At 33.5% G+C, this 12,252-nt stretch overlaps 1 pseudogene; it reads right to left on the bottom strand.

Moving 5' to 3' along the window:
- Positions 1-2,337: 2,337 nt before the first annotated feature.
- Positions 2,338-12,136, bottom strand: LOC133186951 (uncharacterized; annotated as a pseudogene).
- Positions 12,137-12,252: the final 116 nt, after the last annotated feature.

Here is a 12,252-nt window from a genome sequence, read left to right as displayed (position 1 = left end):
TTCAAAACTGTTGAAAGATAAGAATATGATGAAATACTTAACAAATACATAAAGAAACGCTCAGTACATGTTATTATGAGAATAAAAGAGGAAACGTGGAATGAACTATCAGTAGAAGCTGAACAAGCACAACCTGAACTCTTTGGATCTCAGACAATAGTGAATGTAGCCGAGCAACCTTTAACTGAAAACGAGAAAATAGCGATGTTACGAAAGCATTTGAATATTAATCATGTTGATGTTACACGTCGGAGAAAGAAGGAAAACTTGAAAACGGGCGAAAGAAAAGAGTCTACTAGTAGAACTTTTATCCATAGCAATTCACTGAAACAAATCGCCAAAAATTTAGAGGGATACTCAACCTTCTCAGTTCCTCTTCTAATTGACTTGATGTGTGCCAATAGATATATATTAGAAAATTACATTTACTCATCATTTAATACATTTAGAGCAACTCTGAAGCAACATGTACAAAAATGGATGGAAGATGACATAGAGAGTTTCTGTTTAGTACTTTTCACAGCATTGTGTGGACGAACAGCTTCTCTGCACGACTTTCTGAGTAACCCTACAGAGCAAGTTTACAAAAATGTTTGTAAGAAATATGGAATCAAACCAAGAGAAGAACGGGAGATTGAAATAAAAATGAAAGAGAGTGAACGCATTCGAGGTTTTCTTTATCCTGTGTCAACAAATCCGTTTAGGTACATGTTTCATCACGACTCCCTTTTAGACAGCTTTTTATTGTACGCCTGTGCGGAATCAGATGAAAAATTCTTCATTGAAAAATGTGGACATTAGCTATCTTGTTAATCTTTGTAGTCTGCCTACACTAGCAACTAAAAGATGCGGTGCAATAGAAGTAAAAGACGTGGAAGCAGTGGTGAACATGATTAAAACAGAGAAAGGACTGGGGCAATCATATTTTCATGAAAAATAAAAAAAATTCTTCAAGAGTGGCATAAAGAAATTCCCAATGAAGAAATAAAGATGATAGTGTGAGGAATAGGAATGAACGGTTAGAGGAAATAGCATGTAACCATAAACAACTGCTAAACATTTTAGGATCAGAACAAAGTTAACAATTAAAGAATTAATATTTGATAAAATGTACTGAGCCATTAAACAAAATGAAACAGAGATTACATAAAAGCCTGTGAATCATTAGGCGGATTTTTTTTGCAAAATCAAAGATTTCGAAAAACAGAAATATAGAAAGTACAAAAACCGTGTGCGGATGAACTACAGAAGCCCCCTTGCTGTAGGAATGATTGAAATTGTATTTCATTTGCTGGGAATAAACTATCTACTTTAAAGAACCTTTTTTAGCATCACGTTAAAATTAGCACCATTGTTTATGAGTTCTGTGTGGTATTTCAGAATGTTTAATCTTAAATTTAAGTAAAAAAATGTTAATGATTATACTCATAGTTTGATGAAAGCTTGGAAACTCTTAAGTTGTGCACTTTCACCTGATTTTCAACTGAGTAATTATAAGTGAATTCTCAAGTATTTTTTTTAAACAAATCAAACGCCAAGTACTTGTCAAGCCATTGCACTGGGCTTCCGCATAAACTGCAAATGTCAATCTCATTGTAATGCTGTCTTACGGTTATACTATAAGAAGTATATTATTCATATTTAGAAAAAAAAGACTCTTGAAAGAGTTTATGTAAGATGACAAATATGAATGTAGATTTCAAAGATGTTATCAATGAAACAGTGAAAGGCTCTAAATGAACATAATTTTTTTTATGTTTTTAAAAGTTGTGCAATTTTTTGAAAGTGAAGATGACTTGGATTTCTCTGCAAAAGGAACATCAGTCAAATCTCTATATTTTTAGAAAAATTGATATCTGAGAAAAACAAAATATTTGCATTTCTCGGGAAAAAATCGTTTTCACTTCACTTGAGAAAAAGGAATAAATCAATTCATAAAACAATTTTGAAGACAACGTTTGCCTTACCTAATATGTATGTGAAATACAATCATCGGAAATATTGTAAGAATAAAATTGATAATGAAATGTTATTAGACAAAATTTTCATAAACTACTGTGCGATAAGGTTATTATCGAAACTATCATTGATATTGAATGAAAGAGAATTCCAAATCACTATATTTGGATTTCTGAACTCCTCTCTCTCTCTCTCTCTGATAGCAACTATATTCTAAGTCAATTTTAATATTCATTATGTATAAATAACATACATACATCTTAAAATGGTTTGGGTAAATGTAACAAAATAAAATATACATTAAATGGTGTGTCAGTGAAGTGGATTTTCAAATGGCTTCAACATTATATCACAGATAAAGATTTCAACCGTCTTTTTTCATGTAAGTCAGAGGCTGAACACTAATAAGATTACAGCTATGAACACGGAGGGTAGACTTAGGCTGAACACATTGTGGGCGGAGCTAATGGAACACGTGTCACAACAATGGGGCCGGAAGTTATTACACCACCGTTCTGTCACGTTTACTTGTTGGGAACAAAATCCTGGCAGTCGATCACCATAGGGGCAGTCTGAAAGGGAAATTGACGTTATGCTTTAGTGTAAGGTGACTGAATCTATGTGGTCTAAAGAAATAATTCGATATGTAAATAGAAGATATGACTGAATACAATCGTAAAGCAAAAAAAAAAGGGTTTTTTTTATTTCTTGAATTATACCCGTAAAAAATCCAATATGATTTTTAAAAAAAGTAATGGTTTGTAAAATTCAAATTGCAAAACGATAGTAGAATGTCTTTGAGAAAATTATCATTACATATTTCGACTAATATTCTTATAAATTTTTTTCATATGAAAATATGAAATCAAACATAAAATAAAGAGATATAAGCCTGCTTATGGATAAAGGTTTGAGTAAATTGAATATATGTATAAAACATTGGAATTAATATCTGAGTACTGTTATAATCTCACCTGGACTCCGGATACTGAGCATGGTTCTACAAGTAGCACAACAATAAGCAGCTATCCTGTTATCATAACATGAATGTCGACCTCTCTCCGAAATAAAATATCGGCAACTTTTTCCATTTATTTCAGCAAAATCAGTACATATGTGAGGGCGATGGTCCGAAGGTTTGTCTGTGGGAAAAGGACGCACAGAAAAATCAGGGGCGGGTGTTGTAGGGATAAGAGTTCCATATGAGCAGGTTTTACAGCAGTCTGTGAGAACCTTTGGATCCTCCACCATATTGCAATGGAACTCCTTACATCCCAATACTCTGTCCCCGTACTCGCAACCTAATAATAGGAATAGCAGATTGTGTCAATGCTATTTTTGACATTAAAAAAAATCACTGAAAAATAATTAAAAAAATGCAATTATTTGTTGCACATTTATGCATATTATCCCAACACACCTGCAATCCAAGAGAAATGTTTTGCACAAGAGGAACAGCATCGGGCTCGAACCTTCTCCTTGTAGCAGTACTGGGGAAGTTCATTTATCAACTCGTCACAGGTTTTGTTTATGAAAGCAATGCCTGGTTGATCCCCTAGAACACATTTTTCTGTAACCAAATGTAAACAGACTTTGTTACAGCATTTAACATGCAAATACAAAATAATGAATATTCAAAATATTCCATATAAGTTGTGGTATTTCTTCCGTAAAATATCAATGCAAAACCCTCTCAGAATATGATCAACGTCCAAACTTGTTCTTCATTAGTTAAGGGACACTAGTATACAATTTTCTATTGAATAAAAAATCAACATCATTCATGGTAAAGTGGACTAACCATCACGTTCCGGCGCCTTCTCCGAGAAAGTACAGACTCCTTCCTCACACCACTGAAACAATACAAAGGAACGAAATAAGTATCGTCCATGGAGAGGAAAAGTTTCTGATAAATTTTGATCATATGTTGTAAAAAAAATTATGAAGTTCTAAGAAGCAATAATTATTACCTTTTTATTTGCACAAGAAGTTCCCCTGGCGGCGGTGTGTTGCACACAGTCATTTCCGCTGCTAGGGTCACGGCAATACATGGCCGTACAGATGGACCCGGCATCTCCGAACTCACTACCCTGCAAAGATGACATCCTCGATAAGTTACGCTATCCGATAGGAATTAAACATTCATCAGGAGTATAAAACAAGACATCTAGTCGTCATAAATGTTTGGGCTGCAAGCGTCTTTTCTGGAACAAAGCTATTCCTGATATAAGAAAAAAAATAATTTCAGACCCATAACATTTGTCTAGACACCTTTTTATTCGATGTTTTTCAGTGAAGTCTCATCGTCTTATTAAAACCCCTTATGTCTCTGAGACAATGTATCAATATACATGTTCTAATGAGGAATGATCAAAAGACACAGTCCATCCTTTTTGCATTGGATTATCCCACCAAATATCCCTCGAAATAGGATTTGGCTTCTGGAAGACTTTTACCTCTCTTCAAACCAAAATAGCAACATATGTATTTGTATTTAAATAACACTAAAAGATAAACTAACAAGCGAAGAAATACTAGTAAAAAGAGAAGAGGAAAATTTAAAGAATAAAAGTGTCTTACAATGATTAAACAAACAGGTTACACAAAATCTCTTTCTGCGGTTAATCATTCATACGTACCCTACAAAGGTAAGATTGCGGGCCCCAGATGAGTTTACACTGATCGTCAGGTGAGTAAATCTGGCCCGGGGGGACCACTGAGACCGCAGACTGGTCCACAGAGCTATCAGACAGACATGCCAATCCATTTCTAAAAGAAGAGGAAGTACATTGAATATGATTTATATTATTTCTGTCTTATGAAACCAATGCTTATATTGTTGTCTAAAATTACAAATTTTGCACACTACAATTATTAAGCATAAATGCAACTTCAAATTCTAGCTTAACAAGATATGTAAAGTCTACTGTATAGTTTTACGCACTTGTAGGTGGTGGATAGAAACTCCCGGAAGTAGTTAAGTGAGCATGCGGAGAAGTGCCATTGGTTTGTTCTCTTTGCTGGTGGCAGGGAATTCGTGTTCTCTGAGGATGACATGATATATCGGTCGTTAGGGTTACAGAAGTTGTCCTCGCCATCATGTAAAGATCCAAGACTATAAAAGAGCAAACCAAACATTAAAATTCTTAGGTGTACCTCATCTAGTACTTAGTGCATTTGTAAACGCCTTTCTCCGAAATTGCTATCCCAGAGCACGAAAATAAAAGGATTTTTTTCTCTCTCTAAATATTATCCGCTGGCAGTTAAAGCTGTTGGAATTAAGTGAAGGCGGATCTCATCAAAATTTATGATGAAAAGGGTATGAGTACAATATTTAACCCCCTAGTGATAATGCGGATTTGATAGATGACCAATGGAAAATAATGTTTAACTTTATATAGTACAGGACCTAAACGAATCCCTGCTTTTCCTACCTGTGTCCGATTTCGTGAGCTGCTGTAGCGATGTTCTGGAATCCTCCGTGATCCTCCACAATAGACACACTGTCACCCCCTCTCCTACACATAGAGCCAATAAAGGCCAGGCCTGCAAAGATAAACAAGAGACACCGTGTCACACACATTGCATGTTCCGTCACTTACATTATACATATACACACTGGCAACCCCTCTCCTACACAAAGGGTCAATAAGATCCAGGCTTGCACGTATCAAGCATAGACACACTGTCAACCACAATATAGACACTGTCACTCAAAGTAGACAAACTATCATTAGGCACACTGTCACTTACAATAGACACACTGTCACCCACAATACAGGCATTGTACACTGTCACCAACAATAAACGTACTATCACTCCCAATAGACACAATATCATTAGGCACACTGTCAATTACAATAGACACACTGTCACTCATTATAGACACAACCCATCTTCTATAGAAAGAGCCAATAAAGGTGAGATCTGCAAAGGTCAAACAATAATCCTGTAGTAGTCTGTCGGTCTTACAGGGGAAACAAGTCCAGACCTACACAGTAGGTTGAAGTAAGTAACACTTCAATTAAAATGACCAAGGTAGTTTTAAATAAATTAATTTTCCATACGATAAATCGTAAAAAGCAAATGTATTTTAATTTCGTTTTAGGTAAAAGTTTTTTTTCTTTGAATTATAACAATGAAATTATTTATAAAAATTAATTAGAATTTTAATAATGTATAAAGACGAGTTAACACAAACGATGCACACGATACTTTTTGTCGTTTAATTATAAATGTGTTTTATAAAGGTGTATTGTATTGCTAAACACACACCTGCTGTGTGAAGTTTCTTTTGAAATCCGTCTGAAGAATACAAATTGTACCTGGAACAAAGACCAGAAATAAAGGTGTGATTGAAGACCAAAAAAAAGTAGAAATATACATGGTTTCTAAAAAAGGTCCTGTTCTGTAAGTTGTGGATTAAGTGTATGATAATTCTAAATCCAAATTAAAGAGTTACAATGATGTATATTATTGATACAAGATAAACCGTAAAAAATATACAAAAATGTTTTAATTTCTTTATAATAGATCCACTTGGCTTACCCGGTAAATAAGATGGCATGGTCATGGAAAGGTAAATCATTAGTGTTGTTAATCCAGGACCGGAAGTCCTTTAGGGCTTCATCAGCATTGAGTAACTCCCGAGGAGTTCCTGGTTCTTTTTTCAGCTCTGTCCACGGATACGAATCGCTTTTCTGGTAAAGAAACTTATCTTCATGAATCAGCAATAGTAATGTTATACTTAAAATCAACAAAATTATTTCTTCATTTTACTTACATCGGCAAGTAATAAAGCCGCCACTCGGACGCGGAAGTTGAGATCGGACGAACGAATGCCTTGATATCGTAGGTCAACCTATTTTTAAGTAAAAGATATACAGATTAGGCATTTGTAATAGGAAAAGTAAATAAATAATTAAGAGAGATAGTCAAAATATGCTATCATAAATCATAGTAATGAATTGCTAAAAATAAGATACTGTGACGTTCATTTGTCACTTGCCTCATTAAGAAAATGTGAGTAATAAGTTTGGATGTTTGCTTTTGTCCTTTGTTCCTTATCGAAAGGCGAACTCCCAGAACTTCTATCAAACCAGCTGTAAAGACAGTTATATGAAATAGTTAGAGGAGCTCCCTGAAAATATTCTTGTTTCAAACATATCATTGTATTAATTGAAATTGAAAGATATCTAAATATCAATCAAATATGTATCCATAATAAATCAGGTATATTTGATCATTCTACTAATTGAGTATTATGAAGAACTTACTCTTCGTAAATTTTGTGATCTATGACAACCAGTAAATCAATCACGTGGGGTCCTGTTAATTGGCGCCGTGACCGGGATTTTAATTTTTGCAGACTCATCGACTCGGTTATCCTTTGAATTATGTTATCGCCAGCTAGAAGTTAGAAGAGAAATGAAAATTTTTATCGATATAAATTGCGACTTCAATATTTCTAAAACAATGCAGATATACTAGAATTGTTTAGAATTGTTTAGAATATTTTAGTTCAAAATATTTAGTATTGCTTAAATGTTTTCATTTACCAATTACTAAATGGCAAAACACTGTTCTTTTCTATGAACGATATCAATTCATACAAAAAAAAAATCATTGTCTTTTAATTACTTACGTAGAACTCGGTAGTCATACTGTCGCCCTGTAGATGGTGGTATTGGGTTTATATATTGAACACCGCTCAACCCTGGGACAACCATATATTGAGTGCCATTCCGTATGAACATTCCATTCTATACAGTAAACAAAGTTCACACCATTAAATTTACTCACTTTTTACAAGGTGAAAAAAATCATCTCGAAAATAATGTATTAATGCAGACACAATTTTCTGTTTGTGTGTGTATGTGGGGGGGGGGGGGGAGGAGGAGGAGGGAGGAAGTCGGGTAATTGATATGAATCTCATCAATGTACTTCTTTTCGTATTGCTGTGAAATCACTAATAATGGGGTTTAATTTTCGTTGTTTTCAAGGAATGAAGAGACCCACGAATTTATGTCCACCACGAAATGTAATTTTTGACTTATATTACTACTCAACATTTCTTCATCCACGAGACCAAATGCCCACAAACCCAATTTGTTTTCCTCAAACAGCGAAATTTTAACCCCAAGAAAATATATGATTTTACAGTACGTCAGATTATGTGATATCCTTTGCTTCATTCATTTGCTGTCCCCCTGGCAGTTCATTAGTTGAAAACAAACAATACATACATGACAATGGGTAACTAAAATTTAGATATCACGAAGGGGATCATTTAGCTCCCCTAAAGTCCATATCGTCTATTTACATCAATAGCCATTTACCAAGAAATTCAGATATGGGATTCAAACTCTCTATAGGAACAATTATGGACAAGACTGAATTGACTCTCCCACCAAAAAAGGGCACATTTAGTCGTTGATGGTAATGTACGTAAACTTGTAATATCAGGGACTGTGGGTGTGAAGTTTCCTTTTGAATAAATAGTACAAATTAAATCTATTTATAACTACGCATATTTTGTGATTGTTTTACTTTGATTGCACTAGTACTCCACCTACAACCAATCAATTTTGAAAAAGGTTGACCAATAAGAGAGAGTTTTGCTTAATGCGGATGTGAATGTTCAATAAAGAGAGAATATAAGCACCTTTATGAGTCATATGAGGGTGTTTATAAACTGAATGAAACATCATTCTGTAATTAGTTATATACATGTACCGTTTAATGCAAAACTAAGAGGAAAAAGTGTAAGTTATCAAAGAATAAAACACAGATGGATAGAATGAATGACAGAGACTTCCAATATCTTATCGCTTACATATTTGTAAATGGCATTATCCCCTTGTCTCGAGCACTGTACTTCTACGAGTGTGGCTGGCTCTGTAAAGCTGCTGTACATTGTGGATTTCTAAGATTAAAAATATCTATAGATAAATTATATTCAATTATATTTTCAATTTTATTCAATTGAATTTAAAATGATAGTTTTGATAACGTACAGTTGGAAAAATATTGGACATGATAATCAGAGGAACATTTTAGATATACCAGTGAAGAAAAATTCAGTTTGTTTGTATATATTGCTTATGATTGAAATTTAGCAGAATTTATTTAAGCATTTTTTTCAAATACTTAAAATAATTTTCGTTTTAAAAGACTTTTCAAGAAATGAAAAGTTTAACAGCAAAATGTATTTATCGAGGTAATGAACGAACAGGAATGAAAGATTTGACATTTAGGGAAATCAAGGTATAGACGCGGTCACGTTTCCTGTGTAGTTCACATCTGTAAAAATGATGTTCTGGCGTACAACAGGGAGGTCAGCTGTTCCCTACAATGTCTTAATAGATTCTGTCAGTTTATCATCATCCTGTGCAAAACTGTGACGAAGCCTTGTAAATGAACTCTGATCTATACGTGGTAATTTTTGATGATTTTACAAAGACGTTAATTAAAGATATGAATTAGAACATAGCTGAAAGCAATGCCCTGAACAATTGACTTCCCGTGTTTAACATCAAGCATTGTACCTTGTAAACCCTAAGTATGCATTCTATATACAGTGTGAAAAATATCTAACGTTTTCAATTAAGTGCTCACAAACATGATGTATCTGACGGACAAAAAAAGGACATGGAAAATCATGAATAAGAACTACAATTTAAAGGCAATGGCAAATTTCAAAGATGAAACAAATTTGCAATAAATCTGTGAAGATTTTGACAATGACTACCTTAGTATTTGTTTAATGAACACTAGAAAATAAAATACATTAGGATAAATCCTTGCTTTAATTTTTTTGTCCACATCTCGAAGAAAACTTTTTAAAAATTTTACTCATTCTCAGGACTATTATAAAGATATATTTTAATTAGCTAATAATAATATTTGCCTACTTATTATTTTAATTTAATAAGCTATGCAGTATGGGGGTCCAACTCAAAAGGCTAAATTTTAGAAATTTTAAAATTTTGATTTCTTAAGAAAAATTTTTAAATATTAGAAATGCAATGAAATTTAACTTCTTACCATTGAAAACTCTGTAAGCAAATTTTGAAAAGAAATTAAGTGCATTTAATTAATGTGTCTAATCCTTTTGTTAATAAAAGAGAGCTAAAGACCAGTGTTTCAGGTTTTATATACTGTAACAGTGTTCCAGCATATTTTTATCAATAAAAACGACTTGATGCACACGAATTGTTGTTTACTAGCTTCAAGGATCGTAGATAGGTATTTTAAGCACACACTGCCGTTTTGTTTGTGAATGGGTGACAGCTTGCAGTAGAGTTCCACTAAATGCGTCATCAATCTGCCGTAAAACGGTCATCTTACGCTCCATTGAACACGTCACTTATCTTGTTACGCCTGATAGGAGGGCTGATAAAATTCTATATGTTGGTGTCTGAGCACATTTGTTCCCCTTTTGTAAAACCATAGACAAGACTCTTAAGATAACTTATTTTGCATGAGGCTGCTCACAGCATACCTCTAGAAATCAATCAAATCTTACGTAGTTAGCAACTGTTTCTTAACAGTTTCCTACATTTCTATGTCGCACAAGATTCTGTTCATATTTTTACACGACAATAAAAAAAATATTTACCTGGAGAGGTGATCTGCTCTCTCGCACTAGAAATGGTTGTAACGTCTGGGAGCTTCTAATACTATACATTGGTTTTCTCTCCTCTGGCTGATTATCTTTGCTTTGTAGATTTAATTTGTAGAATACAGTCCCATTAGTGAGCACCACATTAACTGTTAATTCTTTTGGCATACTGCAGGGATCACCATTACTCCCTTTTGTATTCATGTTTTCAAGTTTTACTGGAATCAATCCATCTGTAGAACATTATATTGCACAATAATTAAATATATTTACTGTGTTACTAGTGTTTTATATATTATCATAGTAAGTAATTTGATGACAGATATGAAGAATTGGACAAATTATAAGTTTGTTTCCTCGTTACATGTATGATGCATGAAAAATGTATAAAATGTTGTGTTTTTTTTTGTTTTGTTTTGTTTTGTTTTGTTTGTTTTTTTTTGTTGTTTTTTTTTTTGTTTGTTTTTGTTTTTGTTTTGTTTTGTTTTTTGTGGGTTTTTTTTTTTGGTTTGTTTGTTTGATTAATAAAATATCTTTTTATTTATATTGATGATCGTCAAGATTTTTTGGAATGCTGCATATTTACAAATGCTTAGCCTAACTAAATGTTTGAATTTTACTTTTCCTTACAACAATCAGTGGGGAGAGAGAGAGAGGTTTCATTTTCCTGCCATATTAGCTGTTTTGGTCAGTAGTGATGGGATGGTACTGAAATAATTTTTAGATGTAACCCCGTCTATTAAGTTTATTGTCAGCCGAAATCTAAAAGGGAATCCGTGGGCTTAGCACTTCTGTTGAATTTAACTTATTTAAGAAAGAGTGCACAAATTGCTTTGGTCAAAAGACACACATGCTAACTCAAACAGAGGAAAGTAATTTGATTTTTTTTTCTGAACAAATTAAAGGTGTTACTGAAGTACTTTTACAATTTTAATCTTTTGAAAATAATTATATGTAAACTAATTACTCGGTTGCCTAATATCAGACTGCGTTATCGCTTATTTACTTCCATAAATGTTAAACGAACTCGGGACCTCGTTAAATTCGGACAATACTTTATTAATATATCTAATATAGAGTGAATATAATATTTAATTACGTTTATTTTTAATTTTCATTTTAATTTATATTTTTTCCGTAAGTATCAAAACTACGGAAGCCGGTAGGTGCCAGGTAGAAAAATATTTTATCTGGCGGCCGCCAAATAATTATCTGGCGGCCGCCAGATAACTTATCTGGCGACCGCCAGATCTTTTTATCTGGCGGCTGCCAGAAAATTATTTGGCGGCCGCCAGATAAGTTTCTCGCGGCCGCCAGATAAAATATTTTTTCTACCTGGCACCAACCGGCTTCCGTACAAAACAATATAAAAATCTAGACAGTTATGAAGTTATAAAATCATGAAATTTATTTTTAATTTGACCTCGTCTTTTAGAACTGTTTCAGTACTTTGATTGTATTAATCATGGTATAATGTACAGTCATTTTGTTGTCCACACCGAGACTCCCTATTGTGGCTGACCACAGACTCTGGACACCTGATGCCAGAGTCATGATTCATAATCAGGAGCTTAGACAAAGTCCACCAGAATGACCAGGAATAAATTCATATTATAGTTTACTATGCTCAATCGTTAACCATCTAATAAAATCATTACTATTTATATTAG

This window comes from Saccostrea echinata, unplaced genomic scaffold (genome assembly GCF_033153115.1).
Source record: "Saccostrea echinata isolate AGI-Se365-2 ecotype Australia unplaced genomic scaffold, CSIRO_AGI_Sech_v1 ptg000014l, whole genome shotgun sequence".
NCBI classification, from domain to species: Eukaryota; Metazoa; Mollusca; class Bivalvia; order Ostreida; family Ostreidae; genus Saccostrea; species Saccostrea echinata.
This window is presented reverse-complemented; position numbering and strand designations above follow the sequence as displayed.